The sequence below is a fragment of the Nesoenas mayeri genome (genome assembly GCF_963082525.1).
Source record: "Nesoenas mayeri genome assembly, chromosome: 3".
NCBI lineage: Eukaryota > Metazoa > Chordata > Aves > Columbiformes > Columbidae > Nesoenas > Nesoenas mayeri.
This window is the reverse complement of record NC_137544.1, coordinates 71811341-71833086: the sequence shown is the minus strand read 5'-3', so window position 1 is coordinate 71833086 and position 21746 is coordinate 71811341. Positions and strand designations below refer to the sequence as shown.

Below are 21746 nucleotides of genomic sequence, written 5' to 3'. Positions count from 1 at the left end.
AATTGCATAATATCTAGTCACCTACATGAATGAAATCAAGTCCCTGTAATGAACCACACGGAAGAAGGAACAAACAAAACCTACATTTCCTATTTTCACAATGCCGTATGTGATGGCATTTCTGTAATTTTTGCTCATCAGCTTTTTGTTTCACAAGGAAAAACACCTTTATCAGATGACTTTAGAGTCAATATCCCAGGGTCAATTAATGAGAAATTCCAAAAATAACTATACCAAGCAACCATGTATGAAGATCTTTGCAAAACAAGAATCCTGATATATTTAAATTCTTATGGGGTTTCGTATTTCTTGAGGACATTTGGTATGCTACGGACAATACTTGCAAGACGCTAAAATAAGTCTGCCCCCAAAGTCCCCGAGAACAGAAGATGATAAAGCAACTACAAACTTCTGATAATGAGTCTACGTGAGAGGTTAAATTGTTCATTGCAGCAAGAAACCTGTATCAGGTAAGAAATGGCCAGGTGGTCAAAATTCTTTGACCAAAAAGCAGGACTAAGAAGAAGTAAATTTTTCTTGTTCTCTGTCAAAAGGAAAATAAGATGTCCTTCAATTTTTTTTTTCTTTTTAACTTTTAATTTGTAGTTTATAAGATAATTAGATATCATTTTTTGTTATTGAATGTTCTAGTTAAAGAAATTTGAAAATGAAACTTACAACAGCTACTTGTGTCTGTGGAAAGCTTTAGATATGAAAAAGAAAGATACGATTAGTAATGTGTGGGCTTTTTTTTAAACCAAGGGGTGTTTGTTTGACAGGGAAAACCATCTTTATCAGACTATGTTTTTGATAGTTTATCTTTTGGTTTGAGTCCATTCCTTATTAGGCTTTTGACAACTCTTTCAAAATTTTAAACTATTTCCACAGAAAAATATCGTTGATGCATACAGATCCATGTTAGACTACTGAATCAGTATTTGCAACTCTTTTGCTCAAAACACATATAGTAGAATCTCTCATTTCATTTCTCCCACTCTTCAATAATATTTCCTCTAACTGTATCTACCAGTTATCTTTCTTCTAAAGATGTGATATTTCTGATATGCTGAGAATTTTTTTCAGCTGTTCTTTGCCCTTGCAATGTCCTTTTCTGTTTCAGATATGAAGAAAAAGCTATGTGTTCAAAAGCTTTTCAATGTTTTTCAGTGATAATAACTGTCTAATAAAAGATACTACCTTTATCAACTCTGTCTTACGGTTGTACATTACATATACATAGGAATGATATATTAACTTTAAGGTGAATATGATTTCTGGATTTAAAAATGAAACTGATTTTTACACATGACATAAAAGCTTTATTATGAGAAAAAATCTCTACAAAATACAGGTATGACAAGCTGTAGATCATAAAGCAGTTGTGTGTACTCCTCAATTCTCAATTAGTTCCAAAGCCGTAAGTGGTGGGCAAATGGCATGGCTCTGAAAAGAACTCTGATTTCTCACTCATTTCTTGAAGTGTCAGCTGCCCAAGCACACAGCCAATTTTTACTTAGCATTTTGTGCTCTATAATAACTCCCACAATATGGAAGCCAGAAATATTTTGCCTTACATTCGATAGTGTGAAACCCCTTCCTTCTGTGTTTACCATTTAGTTTTTAAAAGTCGCTATTATACAGCTGTTCAGAGAAAAATGTACTTTTTCTGTTTACGCCCACAAAATACTTTTGTTTTTCACATCCACCCACAAAAAATGCTGATTAAAGCTCAAATTCTTGGCAAAACTTGTCCACATCTGACAATAATGCTGCAACTATGGATTTTAAGAAGAACTCTCACAATAATTATTATGAACTTCTGTACTAGTGGTTTGTAAGTCGTGAGAATCCAGCCTCTGAATTTTTAGCAAATAGGTCAACTAATAAAAAAATATATTACTAAAAAATATTATCATACCACAAAACCAACTGTATTATAATCAATAAAATCTTCTGTTTCATTAAACTTCCATGTTACTTACATATTCTACAAGTTCCCTAGGTGAAAAAGAAACGATATGCAGGTTTTAATTGTTATTTTATCAATATGTATAACCAGCTCACAAGATGGGAGGAAACTAATGGCAGTATCACAGTTAATTTGCCCAGCAGTAAATCTGTTCCCATGAAGCAGCTCATAGTGAGAGACAAGTCTGCTGAGACAATGAAAAGCCAGGTAAAGAGTCGAGGTTGTAAACAGTAAAAATAAGCTTTGTGGCTAATCTGCCTGTTGGATGAAGAAAGCAAGCTATTTGAAAGAACTTCAGGTACAGAAGTTTGACAAAAACTATGTTATTGGCCTTTCTTAAATAATCATATTTAAAATGATCTGGTAATCTACAAGGCAAACCTGGTTTTAGAATGTAGTGTTTAAGATACATAAACAGCTTAATTTTCCATCTCATTTCACACAACTGATTACATACTACTGTATGTCTTTGACATGATTATGCAAAAATTGGATTTGATCTTCTAGAAACATTATATCTAACTATTTATTTACTCATTCAATGTCTTTATCCAAGGCATTAATATTGGGCATAGTAAAAGAAACTCTGGAATTGTTGGTTTGATAAGGACAAACAGGAGGTTTTGTAAGGATTGTAAAGATTTTGTAAGGATTCTTTGGTAAAACAATAGTTCCTTTTAAGGTTTGTTTTCCATTCTATAACAGCTATTTAATCTCTATTTTCTAGGTTAATGGAAAGAGAAAAGCAGAAACATTCTTGTGTAGTCTGAGTTTTGGACTTCCTTTCTAATTTCCCTTCCAAAATTTCTTTCAATCTTCTTTCAAGGTTTCTTTTTTTCTTCCAATATCCTCTATCCATAGTCAGGATGAAGCCTGTGCATTTCACAGTGCTTGGCTTTTTGCTATATTTGTCTCTTAATTTATAATGGGATGTTAATTTTAATCTTAATTATGGAGCAAGTAATGCTCACTAGTATTTTCTAGACTTGATTAGATGCTGGTTTTAATATGGTAACTTTGCTTATGGTACTTACGGTTCAAAGCTCAATTCTGATGTTGCATTTAGTCACTACAAGTTTTCCAGAAAAAATGTATTCTCTTTTTAGTCTGCTGCATTGTACCTTTCAATACATATTGCATAGGTTACAAAGATTCTCTGTTCTCATGTCCTTTTTAAAAAAAAATGCAGCTATATTTTGCATTCTGTAATGAAATGATAAAATACTTACCTTAAGCAGAAGATTATAAAATTTGAAGAGAAACAGATAATGTTAAGAAAATGGATAAACTAGATAAACATCCCAATAGAAATCTTTTAGCTCAGTCAAACTGAATTTAGAGCCTTTTTAACACACTCTGTAGATATTTAACTTCCCACAAGAAGTGGAATAACAACAATGAATTTTTGTCTTCCATGGATAAATTAAAAGAAGCTATAATAAGAAATGTTTTTGGAGTGTTACTCTGTACTGGCTGTCTGAATTCAGCTCTGAAATACCACTTCATGTAAAATACCAAAACCAACAAAAAAAAAAACAAAACAAAAAAACAAAAAACCAAAAACCAAACAAACCAAGAAACAACCAAAATCAAAATACAGAAATATTACATAGATAATAATTTTGAATATACTGCATTCCTTGTTGCCTCCATGTTAGTTACAAGAGTAATGCTGTTATAAATAAAAATAGTTGAAAAAAGCTAGGGAGATATTTGTTCTATTATATTTTATATAGCAAGATATAATTAAGTTTTCCATAGTATTCTCTTATCTTGATGTCCTATTGCTCTTTAAAAGGAAGTTGGAACACAGTAACATTTAATTATGAGAACACTGGAGTATGATATGAAAAGGCTCCCGAATATGATGTGTACCTTAAAGTAAATGTAGTTCTTAGCCCTTTTCTCCTTCTCATTTTAGGGGCACATAATTGATAATTATTTTCTAGCTATGACTCCTATCTGCATAATGATGTTCCTTCTACCTTTAGCTCCAAATAGAAGCAATACGACTCTATCCTGTAGACTAATTGCCTCTTTTGCCTCTCTCCCTTATTTTTCCACTGCTTTCTCTCAGCTGTCACTGCTGCCTAATCCATGTGGATTCTTTTCAAATTATGGGGAAACACTCATAATAAATTCATCCACTTACTTTTGGCTCATGCTTGAAATGTATGAATAAGAAGCATGATTGAAACAGAAATGGTTTGATAAAAATTATTTGACAATATGGAAAAATCAGTCTATTCATAATCTACTGCAAGCAACAATGGCTAGAACTGGATATGATCAAGGTCTCTGTAATGTTACTGAAAATCAAATACTTAAATTTCTGTCATTACAGCAGACAGACTCCACAGATATTATTTGGAGAACAACTGCTACTAGCAATGATAATGGTCCCACATATGATAACCATAACATTTTCTTTTCAATTGCCATAGCTGAAAGTGACAATCTAGGGCTACTGAAAATGTGAAGAAAATTAATAGTCAAGAAGGTGGTCATATTATTCCCTAAAAAAACATAGGATGAGAAATGCAGGAAAAGATAGGAAAGAGAAGACATAAATTTGTGTAAACTCTTGCCCGGCTAGACAGAGGGTATAAACCCAACCTGAAATCTCTTCCTAGAAATGCAACCTAAGAATTATTTTTTATTTAAGAAATGGATTCTCATCTATATGTGTGAATCTCTAACAGTCTCTGAGCTATGCCAGCCAAAAGATAATCTAGGACATTTCAGGGGACGGGAGGCAGTGCAGATTCTATCCTTGCATTTTTATAAATATTTTCTAATTGTACTGGCTGGATTTAGACTTCATAAATATACACTTTGCTAGTAATACAGAACAGGCAGGTCTTGCCAATATAGAGGAGGGTCAGTGTATCATACAGGAAAAACAGGATGACAAAATAATACATTATGAGATATAGGTCTTATACTATGACGTGCAATGTTAAACAGACAAACTAACGTCAAGGATTTCTGCTACAGTATAGCAGTTCATCAGTGTGGTATTGTAAGACAGGAAAAAGAATTTAGCAGACTAATTAGCCGTTATGAGCCACCACTATGATGCAGATATGAAAAGGGCAAATATTATTTCAAATGTATGAGATATTTCCAGTACAGATAGAAAAGCATTAATGCTACTACACAAGGCAGTCATGACAGCTTACCTATTGTTATGATCAGTTTGCCCTAATATAAAACATCCAGATTTTACTCCCATTAATTCTTCATTGAAATAACAGGGACAAACTGATAATTAGGAATACCTCAAAATGAAAAAAAGTAAAGGAAATTAGGTGTTTATTAACTTGTTCTTGTTTATTTGGGTTCTGATCACATTAGATTATCTGAGTCGAGGGATTTCTAAGAAAGCATGTAAAATATGTTATTCTTCTAATACAGCAAATAGCTGTAGACTATGCTTAAAGGATTGATTTATTTTAGTTGATTTGAAGTATTGTAAATAGAAGCTGAAGACACCCTGAGAAAAGTGCTCTGTAAACGACTGACTAATGTGAAACATACTCAAGAACTGTTTTTGTGAAACAAATAACAGAACCCATGATAACCTCAGTGTCAGACAAAAGTATCTCCAATATTTCAGAATATATGCTTATCTAGTTACATTCTTCTATTGCTCAAAGACTTGCTAACACCTTGTTAGACTCACCCAGTTGTTGCATTTTTTTCTTACATGATTTATTAATGTTGTAAGAGTTCCGCAAGTACAGTAAAAGTGCAACTTTAGATTAAGGTAGAGAGGCATTATTTCTCTACATTTTGCTAATGTATCTAATTTGCAATTGCCTAATCTGAGCATTACATGATGTGTAATGATAATTTGCACTTATAATAGCCATGCAATACTATATGTATCACATACACCTACTTTCAGAGATATATGAGAACTAATGACTCCTCAGGTGCCCATAGCCTGGTAATAGATTACGTTCCACCCTCAGCTACAACATCCAATCCCTAACATTCTGTGATTCTGTGATCTGAGAAATATCCCACAGCTGCACTTCAGCACCAGCAGGAAGCAGAGGACAAACTCTGTTCCTTCACTATAGAATACACAAAGTATTATAATTGTGAACAAGAAACTTTGAATTTTGCAGACACTTAGTTGGACACCAGTGGACACCTTTCTGAAAAGGGCAGCAAAGAGGGTAATACTGTCTCAGTCATAGGCAAGGGGAGGAGGCTCAGTAGAGATTAAACCCTATCGATCTCCAAGGCAGAGTTTGAAGGCAGAAGGACAATAAGCAGGTGGCTGCAAGACTCTCCCACTACCTTTTTGAGGAAGACATATTGATCTTTGTTTATTTCCTTTGTGCAATATGGAGTCCATTTCAAACTTTATTGGAAGAAGAGTGGACCAGTCTGTCCATCCCAACAAAACACATACAACTCAGTATGTCAGTATAGATCTAATTTAAAATTGACTTTTTGTAAAAAAACCCCTAATCCTTTGCTCAAAGAATGTTTGGTACCATTTTAATAAGATGAAACCTAACACTCTTATTTTATTTTTCAAGAATTAATTGTGAAGGTAAATCAAGGGAGAAGGTCAACTGATTCTATCCCATTTGGAAAGCTGATGGCCAACTAATTGTTGTCTTATTCTTTGGCATTCATTTCCTTTCTCTTTGTCAATTACTCATGCAAAGCTGTCCATCAAATTAACCTGAAATGCTTTGGTTTTAATAAAAATAACACAAAACAGGAAAATTAGAGACAAACAGGAACATTGGGACAAAAGCTCATAGAAAAAAAGTGTCTGTGGGAAAAGTTAAAAACAACTATCTGAAGATTTTTTTTATAATTAAACCACAGCATAAAATAGCAGCAAACCATGTACAAGGTAATGCACAACTAGAATTGTCCATCCATCCAATTTGGTCATCAGTTGTGGGCACACATATAGTGAAAAAACGGCAGCTTTATGGCTTTAGAAATTGTGGGAGCTTATAAAACATGTCATTAAACATTATCATTTGCATTTTTACACACAATATTTTTTTAACATATAATAAAAGTAACAAAAACAAATGGTCCGGTGGCAAATTATAATAGTCATTTTTCTACATTAAGAGCATTTTTTGAGACTGTTCCTATCATCTTCTCACTATTCACATTTATCTCTAGGCAGGAAAGTGGGCAGAATGGCCATAATAAATACAATCAAATAGTAGTACTATGTTCACTCTTTCCAACAGAAAAGAAGAAGAGATATTTCTTCAAATGTTTTAAGGTGATTCTACATTAATATCTTACTTTGGAGACATTCTGCAACTTAAGGGTTGAGCCAAATGTGGAATAGCTGCATTTTGCAACAAAGGCAAATGTGCTCGTGTTTCTGCATAGAAATGTGTCTAAACTATTTCTTTTTTTAAGCCTTTCCCATTATTCTGAGAAAAGTAAAGGGGTTACTGATGGTTCCCTACAGGAATAGACATGTTATACTCTCACTCACGAATTCCAAAAATGTGTTGCTAAGGGGGATTTCCAAACATTGTCAGAGAAAAATTATCGTGCCAATCATACACCTGTTCCCATCTGCAAGTTTTTAGGTTGTATTCCTATACCAGCAAGACTGGAAAAATTGTTCCATCACATTTTATTTATCTCTGAATATGTAATTGTGTATTTGTAGATAACATTAATATTAAGCAAGGAAAACTCCACAAAACAGGAAGGAAGACACAGTCCATAGTCAATTCTCTCATTTCTTATTATACAGTTAATCTTATTGATTTCAAACAGCATTCAGATAATTCTCTTAAGGAGAACAACCTACTTTTCAGGTTGATTTTTTAAAAAGAATCTATACTTCTCCGAAGTATAATCAGAATCCTACAAGCACGAGAGCCCAGTGAATTAACTGATTGTCTCATAAGTTTAGCAATAACTGAGAAGCTGGTTTACAACACTAAATTAAATGTTTTGTATGTCTCTTGCTCTTATGAAACAGGCTTGCTAGACATGGAGCAGAAATCTGTAGACTACTCTGCAGATTCACCTTGTTGAAAGGAATCTAAGGCACAGTTTTAAGAGTTAACAAAATAATAGATAAAGGATATCTGGCTGTGTAGATATTAAATTAGGGTTTCAAAAAGCTTTCAATAGAGTCCTTTTCAGGAGATTATTAAGTTAGTAGCCACAGGAGGCAAAATGAAGTCCTTTCATGAATTAAAAGCTGGTTACAGTAGAAGTGAAAAGGCTAATAGTGGAGTGCCCTGAGGATTAGCAGAAATGATGCTGTTTAGTATATTATCACAGGCCCCAACAATTTAAAAGTATTACTCAGAATTACAGAAATTATGGGACATTGCAAAGAATTGAAATTGGCTGACAAAATGAAATGATTTACTGACACAGTAGAGATAGAATGCAAGATAAAAAAGTAAAAACTATAAATTACTTTTGCAACTTAGAGTGCTGCAGCTTCTGATAATTGCATTTATTAATATTAAGGCCAAATCATGTTGATAACTATGCAAATATGTAGGAAAGGCAGTTCTTGTTTCAAAGACTTGCAGTTAACAGTCTGGTCTGATCTGTAAAAAGCCCAACCTGAGGCAAAGGTCAACAACACAGGCAGTATTAAGAAAGATTACTTTCTAATGTGGGTACTTTCTTGAATAAAAGTTTTTAAAGCCATGAAAAAAAAAAAAAAAGAACACTTTTTAAAACTTAATTTTTGTGATACTCCTTTCTAACTGCCATCAACTTGAACTTTCTGGAAACCATAAAACATCCTGAATTGTAGAGTATATCATTTTGTAAGAAGACTTAAAGTGATACACACACTGACAGCCAAGGTTTGAAGATAAAGACTTTTATGGACTCTAGTTACATAATCTTCTCCAAGAGCTTCAGGGGAGAAGTTCATTAAGCTAATATAAAAAATGAAGCTTATTTGGGAGAAAAGTGAGAACAGTGAATAGAATTCTGTGTCTCTAGGCCTGGAGCTCCCCTTACGAGACTTGTTCCCTGCTTGCTCTGTCAGTGGAATGAGTCCTACCTTGTATATTCTCCTGTCTGGGGGGAGTATTCCAGGAGGAAGATGTTTGCCACAGAAGGTCAAATCCTCTAGTGACTCATTCTGGTTCTACTAATGCCACATTGGCACTGCAATGTGCCACACTGGCCTACTTAGGAGTTTCTGACTGGAGGTAAATAAAAGTTTCTGCTATCTGAATAGAATTATCTGAGCTGTCGCAAAGATGAGTGAACCTCACAGAAGGGTGGTGCACAACTTCACCTAATTTTGAATGAATTTAAGTTTGCTTCTTCTGGTTATACTCCTTCCATGATTACTCCAATGGACACACAGAAGCTGAGATCTACAACATTTTAAATGCATATAGTAAAATCTAGATGGTTTATAGTATTGGTTCAGATGAGGGAACAATTTGTCATAGCAAATTGTGTTACATAAAACACGGCAAAGCAAGTCATTACTGTCAGCACATTTGCTGAACTTAATTCTAAAAGGAAACCAACACAACAGTATCAGTTTAAAAATAAAAACATCAACACATGGTAAATCTCTTACCAGACTTAAACTGTTCCATTTTAAAAATCAATTCATAAATATAAGTAAGAAACACAAACTACTGGACATTCCTCCACTTCCTAGAAGCTGTAGGGTAGGGCTTCTAACCAAATCATACTGATTAGGCATAATTAAAGAACAGATATGTGTAAAAGTGATCCAGTTACTCAGGATTTCTAATTCTATATCTATAGACAAAGCTAATATAAATAAGTAACAGACCAAATTTCAATCAAGTTGAAGGAATGTTTAGTTTGCACTCAGGACATTTTACTTCATACATGTATTTTACTGGTATTTCATGCAAAAAAGTCATCAAAGTAATATTTAATACTACTTAGGATATTATAAATGGTGAAATACATAAAAGCACTTGTTTTTCATGAGGATGGATAAAGTTATTCAGGTAACTGGAATATTTTAAGATGTATATGGCTTTTTAATACCTGGATTCTTCACTCTCCTAGAACATAGACACTAGAAAAAACCCCACATTTACAGCAAGGTGAAGTCAAGCATACATAAAAAGTGACCTACCTTGTGGCTTCTTCAGAGCCACAGGAACTAGATTAAGATCTGTACTGATCAACAGGATCTCTTAAAAAGGGAAACTTTGCTTAAACTCTTATTTGGGTTTGTCCAAACCTGTATTTGGACAGTTACCATGAATGCTGTATATCTTGGCCAGGAACTCTTGCATCTTACCAACAAATCAGATCTTCCTGAAACAAGGTGGAGAAAGCAGGGTTATAATATGTGAACCTTCACTACAAATAATACAGAGGCAAACAAAAACGTTCTCACTGCATGTAAGCGTGCCTGAGAAGGAGTATGGACCAAGAGCAATTTTGGAGCAGAGGATGTTCTAAGATGAAGAGAATAACCACCAGAAATTCTTTGTTCCATGGCCTACAAAGTCTTGGAAGATGGCTCTGAAGTTACTTCACACTTTTCAGTCATTGTCTGGTGGAATGAAATACTTGAGACAATGAGCTAGCAATGCTGAAAGATCCCCAAAGGTGAACTGCAGACAGGTACATCAAATACTAAAAAACAACTCCAGACACAGAGCCTCAGAAATGGAAGGGAACACTGCACCATCTGCTGGCTGACACCAAACACTGGGGAGGTGGTGTCCTCTCTGTTTCAAGACTGAACTATGAAACAAGATAGCCAGGATAGTATTGTAAATGTCAAGGTCAGATTCTGGAACAAACAGATTGGGCTACCACAGAAAAGTTAAAATCCTCCCTTATGAAAATCAATGTTATTCCAAGTAAGCCAAGACTAGCACATAATTTTCAGAACTGATAATCTACAACATGACTAAGAGATGTTTGTATGAACTATTTCTCTACTTAAAACCAAAACAGGGCAGGAGTCATTCTCTGAGCCCAACACACAGTAGAGTAGAAGAGATCATTTCTGTACAGTTAAATGCTTTGATGTACAAAACAGAGTGGTTGCCTTTAAATTGTGTTTTTAAAGTCTAGGTAGTTGCTTGTCCGGAATCACATATGAGCACTATCTAGGCAAATAAGCCCCAGAAAAACATCATACCAGGGACTGTGCTACCTGCGTACTAACAGAGCTGTGCCAATGCTCAAAGTCATACTATGACCCTGTTAGTTTTCTAGGATAAATGTGGAGGTTGGCATGACTTATGCAAACTGAGGTGGAGTGAAGAACACAAATATGTTTGCAAAAAATATATCAATAGAAGTTGGCTTGCATAATTCTTTAATATTATATTAAATATATCAAAACAAGTGTGAACAACAATTTGGTGCAGATGTATCACTCAAGACTATCAACCAAGCTGAATTGATTAGACCATATTACTCTCAAAAATTTAAAAATAAACTCTGCTTTAGGAAGAGATTACAGTCGCTTGTGGTGTCTGACAAGGGTGTCTGTGAAATGAGTCACTGAACACAACTGTTACATTGATGGTGTCACTGAAAATGACATTTCACAGTTGGAAAGAAGTCTTCAGATGACTTTCAGTTAATACATCCATATGACCTTTGCTGTTTTCTTGAGATAATATGTTGCCAACAAATTCATCAGAAATTTATATATTGAAATTATCCATTTGCTTCTTTGTGATACATTCATTTACCTGTGATAATTTATCTAGCGATAGTAATTTGTATTTCTGTGCAAATTCCATGCCAGACCAAACAGAAGTTTTCTTCAGATATTGGATACAATATTAGTGCTATGATAACTGAGTACACTCATACCAATCAGATAATTCAACAGATCTTTCTGAATTTGGTAACCGTAACAAATTTACTCAGGTATATAAAAATATGGCACTTCAAAGAGGCTGGCTGTGGATGAAACACTGACTTAAGATATTGAATTTACAAATCTTTCCACATACAGTTCTAGTTGCTTTATTAGGCATTCATCTGCTCTTGCAAGGAAACCTTTTTCCAAATTGTATTCATTTCAGCAAGACAGAAAAATTCCCTGGAAGGAAGGAGCCATTTTGGTGAAATCAGGAAGGAAAATATTAAAATGTGCTGCAATACCCAAGGCTTTATTTTGTTGGGTTAGAAAAGCAACAAACAATATTGTCTTTGAAATTTAAAATACAAAAAAGCTTCTGTAATGTGGTCATTTGCCAAAGTTCAAGTAAAATTTCTTGTAGTAAAATGTGTTACTCTTATTTACCAAATGAATGATCTGTTAAAGGATTATTTTCTATTTGAAATCATGACCAGCAACCCTAGTTTAAATGTCAGAGTATGGGTCTTTCTCTCTTTGGAATAAAACATTTTATGTTACTTAACTATATTTCTTTCGTTTCAATGCTAAATTTATCTTGAAAATTTATATTCACATGCCCTATAACGCTGCAAATGTATAGTTGTAAAGGTTTTTAATTTCATGTTAAAAAAGTCCATGTTGTTGAGAGTCTAGGTAAATTTAAGAAGGAAAATTAAAGTTTATGTTTTTTAACAGAAAGTAAGCTATGTTTGTATTTAGAAAGTACAAAATATTGTTAGGTATGCCATTTTACATTCTCTTTTCTGTGTAACTGATGTACACAACCAAATTGCCACTATGAAATGCAATAGCTTTGTTTATATTGTTTTAGCGCATTTCTCTAATTAAATAGTGCTCTTTAATACTAAAAACAACTAAGAAACAATTCCAAAGTGTTTTCCAAAGATCCCACAATTCTCCTTACATTTTCCAGATTTACTTTGTGGCCATATCTATAGTCTTTATGGAAATCAGTAAAATATTATTTTAAAAATATGTATACTTAAGGTCTGAACATATTCCATATTTTGTGGCAGTGGTTGTCAATACAAAATCCTAACATACAGACATGAATAGAAGATTATAACAATATTTTGAATTTGTACAGCAAACTTGAAAACTGTCCTAATCAACTCCTCTCAAATGCAGAAACCATTAAGAAAACAGCTAAATCCTTTATTTTTAGCTCAAAATTGGACTACTCTCCACAAAAAAAAAATGGCGATAATGTTTACAAGGTTGTTCAGTGTGCTAACAATATGCCACAGCAATATTTTAAATTTGAACAACCCAGCATACTGACTCAGGAATGTATTTCTGAAAATTATGGGAAAGCAAAAACTACCACAGAGGCTTAGATAAGTAACTACAGTAGACTGTAGCAATGATAATTCTGGTTTTTTTAAATTTTCTTTGAAAGTAATAAAAAGTGTAAACCAAAGACAAATTCATGGAAAATAAACTGAACTTAAGCAAAATAACTAACAGCAAAACAGTTGCTAGCACTATGCTTTATTATCTCTGTAAACCTCAAGAATTACATTATACAAAATCCAGTATCATACAGTACAGCAAGTCAGAGTGTATTTCACAGGATCATTGCCCACTTCTTTGTCTTTTCTATTCAATTTATCAGTGAAAAATGAACCACATCTTCCAGTGTGTTTCAAACTGAATTTGAAAAAAACAGGTTTTTATAATACAGGTTTTACTGGATGAAATGAGATCAAGTCATTGGATTTTTAAACTGTCCTTGGAAAAAATATACTGAGGAGGTCAATGCCTCATGTTGTATCTGTCTGTGAGTTAATAGTATTGATACGCCTTCTACATATGTATCCTTATACATTTACTTAATAAGATTTTTCATTGATACTTCTAAGAGTTTTGTGTTTAAGAGAGTTCCCAGATTGACTAGGAATGCTCTTCGGTTTTCACATTGACCAGAAGAATAAATAGCAATATGTTTGCACAGAAGTCTTCAGAAATCATGCTTATACATATGATTTTTTTTCCTTTTCAAACACTTTGTTGGCCCTAGCTATATTCATTCATAGTTAAGTAGCATAGATAAATAAGTCATATCAATAAGCTGGACATAAAAATTAAATGGACTAAAAGGAATGTCAAATATAAAGCTAAGATGATTACAAGATTAAACAACCCCTACTTGGTGCACCAGGTCATATGAAATAAAAGTATATAACAGGAGGGGAAAGGAAGTTAATGTAGGTAAATAAGCGACAGCCTTTGCTTTGGTTTACGTTGTTTTGTGTGTAAGTCCTATATGGAACTAGTTTGTCATGTCAGTACTCACAGTTGTTTTATGTGGACATATGGTTTTATGACAAATTTATAGTCATGTTCTCAGTTCTCAGGTACTATGTATTTTTTGTTAGTTAATAGGGTTGTAGAGTTTGGGATAGCCCTATTAATGCAATCATTGTTATGCAGTCTCTAAAGGGAAGAGAAATGAACTTCGACAAGTAGAGGCCAACAATTAAGATCTGGTCATCATCCATTTAATTAAATTTTCTCAAATACAAATATCATGAAGTCATTAAAGCCTAACAATATAAATTCTGCGAATCTATGCAAAGCAAATGGAGAGTGTTCTTTTGTTTAAAGTAATCTTCAAAATAAAGTTAATGATGATGGTGAAGACCTCTGACTAGCAAGGCAGGATCATTGCAACCAGTAGAAAAGCTCACTGCTATGGTACAGATTCTAATGGACAGATAAAAAAAGGTCTCAGGATGGACATTAGCAATCAAAGATACCTTAGAAATTAGAATTTTTGTTTGAATACTAGCATATCCTATACAGGTTTTGATACAGGAAATTAATGTGAGAGCTGAACTTCTCAAAAATTGATGAAAATGAAAGAGAATTTGTTGATAGAGTTGTTCTAAATTCAGGCACTCCTAAGAGCATCAAGTGCAGAAGTTTTACAGACACTAGTTTTATGAATATCTCCTAAACAAACTATAGTCTGAATAAGTTGCAGTACAGTCAGACTGGGAAGAACTGTGTTAATTGTTTTTTAGAAAAAATAGTTCAAAGGCAATTCATAGGAGACTAAATTAACTATCACTAATCAATTTGAGTTGACTGAATTTGTAGATATACTGATCAGCTAAGCTAATATATGACAGAGTGTTTTTGTACAGTAGAGCTTGATAAGACACACTGCTAAAGTATAAAGAGACTTCACTAATACAAGGGGAATATCAAGATTTTAGAATCCTCAGCAGACAGTGATCACGCAATGAAGAATTTCTTGTGCTTTTTCTTCCACAAACTTATTTCCTTATCAATCACTAGAACATGGTATGTTTCCCATTCAGCACAGTGTAGCCTTAGCAATCTTCCTAGGAATGCTGCACTCATTTTAGAGAGGAAAAAATTAAAAAGCAGACAGGTTCCCATGGAGTTCCAAAGCAGAAGCACTACATTTGGGCTTTAATCACCCAAACTATCCCACTGTCTGGTTAACTACCAAAATTGTGCTATGTAATGCAGAAAAATGCAAATTATTATATATTTTTTAACCTTTATACAATTATTTTCAATATTGGTGAATGTTATTTTAAAGTGACTAAAATTTTTGCATAGCTATATCAATTTTTATATGGTTGTAATGTTACGTTAGTAACTTAATTTGCTGTCTGGAAGATGCAGTGGAATATGTGGGTGTGTTAGTGACAGATTTTTTTACATGAAACTCTCTTTGAACCGAGCTGAGGCATTTGCCCAAGCCAGTACATTAGCACTGTCTGTATTGTGTCAACATTGGGGCAGAAAACTAATTTTGCTGTGTAACAAACTAAAATCAAAAGATTGTCACTACATTTTTTTTCATAGATTTTCTTTTTCGGGAGTATGTTTTATGTGTCAGTGAAGTCTTGCCATCCCACTGCAATAAGCTTCCAGGCTGCTTGTAATCTCAGTTGGGATTGAAATGTACTACAAAGGCTAATATGAACATATACTTATAGGAAATGGAGTATAAATCCCCAAAGTAGAATAATAAAGAAGGAAAATGGAATCTGATAAAGATTTATATTAACAGCTGTCAAATGAACTATGGAAAGTAAACTTGAAAACAGGGTGCACACACATTGCTGGAACACGATAGAAAACCTATGTCAACATTCTTTTTTATTATTTCCCTTACCATCACTATGTATCAGTTACGCCTAACAATACCTCAAGAGCCGCACAATTACGCAGATTTCTGCAGGAATCCAACAAAGTTTTAAGCTGGTAATTACTCAAAATTCATTTAATCAATTTTTAAAGAGAGTAACAAATGTTTTCATTATTTGAATAATCCAAATTACTTTTGATAGACCATTCAGTGGCTGCTACAGTACTTACAGCTTTGTTCCTATAATGTGAAATTCAGAAAGATCAATTAAACCTTATGATATAACAACTTCATCTAATCACACCAGACAAGCATTCAAGATGGATATTCTCACAGAATAACGAGCACTAAAAATAATTAAACATATTGAGATTTAAGTGATCATAATCAAATTTCAGACTTAATACTCTGTTAAGATTGATGTTTCTGTTTTTATCTTCCATGGCATTATTATTATAACAAAAGAAGTTCTCTTGAGAATACCTAAAGAGACCAAAATAAGGTTTTTAATATTTAGATACCAACAGTTTCCAGTGTAAAACCACATTCTATTCCATTTTAATAACTGAAAATTATATCATATGCAAGGTCTGGAATTTTAATGGAGAACTAGGGGACTCGATGTTAGGGCAATTCTCTATGGGAACTCTAGACAGGCGCTTGTTTTTTCATAACTGAGTCTCTAGTTCAAGCTTCTATAGTCATTTGTGCAAATTCAACTGATGTTCCTAGTTCAGCTTCACAAGTAAAGTGAACTTATCTGACAGTCAAAGGATGATAACTATTGACCTATGGTTTCAGAGAATGAATTTACTTTCTAAAAGCAGAGGCCATGTCTTCATTTCAGATAGAGACAGAATGGTTAAGGAGTTTGGCACACACAGTAACCCCAAAGACTGTTATTTATGCATGAGCTCTGCAAAGAGGAAGGAGACAGTGGGAAAAACATGGAAAAAGAGAAAGTGAGACTAGCTAGCAGGTTTGAAAAAGAGAAATGTAAATCTGCCATTCTGAGTTGGAGCAGCACACTATCTCATGTCTCATACTGGCTAATAGTGATACTTCAGAAGAATACGCAAGAAATGCCTGATAAAAGCATGTTTCTCTCCAACACTAATAAATGAAGCTTATAAGCAGGATGTGTATATCTTTCAAACTTTCAAAATTTTATTTAACCAACAATTAAAGTTCTGATTCTTGATACAAATAATTTTTTAGCCTCAGTGGTTTTCTGTAAAGATACTTTTCATTGCATAAGGATTTCTTGTGCATTGTATAATCAACATTCAATCTTTTCTTAATTTCAAACTTGTAAGCATTGTAGTTTCTCTCATCACTATTTAAGTATTTTGTCTGCTGGTGGAGTTTACCCTCAAATAAAACTACACGCCTGTGATGATAATACCCAATAACACTTCAATTTCTGATCACCAGACTTCAGTTTTGATGCCTGTCCAGTAACCACACTGAGGCTGTGACCAAGTTGTGGTTTAAAATGCATGTGAAACAAGAATAGCTTCCAGCTCTTCTTAGCAGCTTCCAGATACCATGTTAGTGAGGACACGTGCTATTTCCTCTCTCAAGTTCCATCCTCCTTCAAAGGGAAAGGCACCTAAACCAGAAGGCTGGAAAGCATTCCCTGTAAGGCCAGGTCCCTCAGTGTCCCAGGATATACAGTGGCAAACACCTATTTCACAGTTCAGAAGTAACCTAAGATTGTACCATTATATTTGTGACAGTTTGGTCCAGCAACCAGTGAAGTCTATGCAAATCCTTGATGGGTCAGAACCTAAGTCCTCGGCTTGTTCCAAAGGCTCATTAGCTCTGTTTATCTTGAAATAATGTATTATGTATTACCAAACTGATTAAAAATCCTGATATACCAGTGTCATGGTACAAAGGAGACAATTTTACATGAGTACTAGCTCAATCATAGTTCAGTTCAGGATCTTTTACTAAAAATGGATAGGGTATCTAATAAATTTCATTTTGAGAGTGCTCACACTCACTGTGAGACCAGAACAACAAGAACTCACGTTCCAACTTCCTCTCGGGCAAAACTGCCTGAGCAGGACTGGCTCTATCAGAACTAGTTGTCTGGAATCCTTTAGCCAGTTCTAAGGTTTAGATACAAAGTTTATAGCCCATTTTTAAATTAAACTCTACATGCTTGATACCGCATTAATAAAAACATTTACTCATTTGCGTGAGAAGAGAAAATTCTTGAAGAACGAATCCTTCTGAAGGTAACTGGTGAGAACATTGAAACTGAAGCTTTTTGGATCATCCATGTTTCCTTCACTTACAGTTTCCTTGACTTTCTCACCTCCTATATATTCTCAGAATGACAATTCTAAATCTTTAAAAATAGCTTTTTCCACGTCACAGTGCCTTCAGCTCCCAATAGTATTATTTTGTCATTCTATCATGAATATTAAAAGTATCTTAAGTACCATGTTTAGGAGGTAAAAAAGAGAAAAAAAAAAAAAAAAAGTCAAGGATTACTAGAAAGTACATCTGGAGGTAAAACCAGCTGCCACTTCATGTAACTTTGGTCAAATACATCTCAAGTAAGCTCTGTCAAGAGAAACACAAATACTCTGTTCTTAACCTTATAGGCTCTTCACGTACAAGAGTATGTTTATCTTACAAAATGTATTTACCATTTTGGTAAAAAAGTATTTCTTGCTGTCACACTAAACTTATTCAGTGCAATCACACTAACACTTCAGTTTTGAATACAGACTTCCTGTCATCTTCAATATGCCAAAATATTGCTGTTTAGCTCTAACACACAGTAAAGAAGATACTCACCAGAAACAAAAACAAAAACAAACAAACAAAAAACAACGACCAAAAAAACCCCAAAACAAACAAACAAAAAGACACAAACAAACAACAAAAAACCCCACACAAACTAGAGAAGAGGAATTAACAAACTACCTGTCTGGTGGAGGGACAGATTTTATATTACAGCCAGGCAGCAAACAAAGCCATACTTAATCCATCAGCTCGCAAACAAAACAAAAAATAACTATAACATCTATCTACACTAAAGGGTAAGTTATCAAAAAAACCTTCTCATTAGTTGTCAGCTTAGAGTAACTTCAAAAGCAGTCTCTGAGCATCCAATAATATCTCTCTGACAACCTCCTTATCTCTTACAAGATGATGTGAGAGCTGAATCAAACCAGCATGTCATGAAAACTGCTTTCTAACAGTGTAAATCAAAGGAATCACATGTGTCTGATCAGTTAACTACTCCATTTCAGATCTTCACAACATGTTAAGTTTATAATGTGAAAAACATCATAGACAGACAAATCACTTCAGTCACCACAACCTGTTTTTTTTGTGTGGTTTTTTTTAATATAAAAACCACCATGGGAATATATTAAAGATGATTCAAATATACAATTCAAAACTTCAAACCTTTCTAACTGAATTGTGATTTCACATTTCCATGTTTAAACATGACATTTTGAAAACAGTTAGGAAATTATCTTGGACTAAGCTTTCACTTTCCAGTTCTTTCATGTGACATAATACTACTATCTGCATTCACATCTGCTTTGTAAACATATTTGCATTGACAGCTTCCTGAACACATTGTCTCAACAGAAATTCAGGCCATGAAGGCTGAAATTACTTAAGTATTTCTTGCAGAACACTTCAGAACTCAAGACTGTGATATATTTGCGTTTAAATATTTTCACTTATAGGTGGAATGTGGAAGTTCCGCTTTACCTCATTTTTGTAGCTTTTACATTTACCTGAATGTGCAAAATATTGCTTTACTTCTCTTCTCTGTTCGTACGGAGAAAGAGAATAAAGCATAGGATATTGGACAAAATGTCTCATAAGTCCAAGAGCAATGTGACTTTTGAGTGCTAATTATGGTACATTCCAAACTACACAAAGGACATTACACTGCAGAGCCCATAAAAGCCTGTGTGTATAAGTCTATATATGTTGATGTACCTTTTATTTCAACAATGCACAAAAGAAGAAGGCAAGCACAGGAGTTGCACCAAGATTTTGAATAACGGTATCAAATTTTCTCCAAATGGCAGAGAGAGTAGGAAACCACTGACATGAGCAAAGTGGAAGAAAACACCTGATTTGTTGAAGAAGAGAGTTTCGCATTCTCAGCCCTGCAATCTCCAGAAAATATTCATTAGCCATGGCACAGTTCTAGAAATGCCCCCCAAAAGATCCTCTAGTGCCCCAACCACCCACCATGTCCAAAAGATTTATCTGTGCCCACGTGAAATCACGATTTAGGCTGGAAAAGATGCTTAAGGACAGCAACGCCAACCATTTATAGGAGGTTGCAACATGGAGGGTGTTGGTTTCTTCTCCCAAGTAGCAAGTAATAGGACGAGAGGAAATGGCCTCAAGTTGTGTCAGGGGAGGTTTAGATTGGATATTGGGAAAAAATTCTTCATGGAAAGGGTTATCGGGCATTGGAACAGGCTGCCCAGGGAAGTGGTGGAGTCACCATCCCTGGAGGTGTTTAAAAGGCATTTAGATGAGGTTCTTAGGGACATCGTTTAGTGCTAGAGTTGGGTTATGGTTGGATCCTGAGGGTCTCCTACAACTGAAATGATTCTATGGTTCTGTGGTTAAATGATGGAAGAAAGATCAAGATCTGGTAGTACTCATCTAGCTGACCAAACCATTTTAAAAAATCCTGATTTTTCAGGAACAGATTAATTTAACAAATTACATTCCACACAAAGTGAATGTAAAAATTAGATTACAGGCACCTGATTGTTCATGCCTTCTGAGTGTCAGCATTATTTTTCATGATTTGAAATTCAAGAGATTTTAGAGAAAGGTGCCTGCTTCAATGCTATCAGTAGAACTCTGCACAACTGATTTCATACTTTGTGAATCTCATCTAATTTTTCCTTTAATTCACTTCTGTTTGTGTTTTTACAGCCTCTTAATAAATTTCTTCTAAAACTACAAGTGTGCAGACAGTGAACATCACAATTCAAAAATTAAATTGTGAAATTAATACTTTCATATATTTGAAACTTCAATGCCTGAAATTAATCTGAATATCTGAACAGCTGAAATAAACAGCTTTGTAAATGTGATTCTCATATCAAATGAACAACATTGTTGATGTTGTTAAAAAAGGCTTCAGCATAGCATAAGATTTCTGTAACTTCAATAGGCATTTGACAGTAAGCGTTTAAGGGTCACAATAGTTTAAAAAAAACAAGTGTTTTCTTTTAATTGGCATTAACAACACTTGAAAGACACTTCTTTATTCACGGGAGAATCCATATTCCAGTAATTTAATGAGATACTGACTGATAAAAAAATGAATTTGTATAATATGATCTTCTGTAAAAGAGGTCTGAGAAAAAATCTATTGAAAGGTAAGAATAACTTTTGCAGTTGTAATATTCTATACCTGCAGTTACACTGTATACTACAATAACAAGTCCTAACGGGCTTAAAATAATCAAGAAAAAAACACATATCTACACATATGCACATGTTATTTTCTTCAGTTGCTATTATGTTTGATAGTTTTAGTAATTTTTGTTTACTCACAGTGAAGTTAACCATGAGGTAATAGATTATCTCAAGCATTATTTTTAAGCTATTTTCTTCTAAGAAATGGTATGATCTCTGTGGAAGTAACAGCTTTTCTAACTATTGCTTTCCTTCTAGCTGGAAAGACATGCAAACCCTTTAATTCTAGTTAAACACTTTGGTCAGAAGGTAAAACAAGTGACTAATGTGCCTAACTG

General features: G+C 34.0%; 1 protein-coding gene across 1 annotated transcript in view; it reads right to left on the bottom strand.

Annotated features, from left to right (window-relative positions):
• Window positions 1-21746, bottom strand: part of PACRG (parkin coregulated) — a gene marked incomplete at both ends in the record, with an annotated part of 232804 nt that overhangs the window by 108236 nt on the left and 102822 nt on the right. The window lies entirely within an intron of this gene.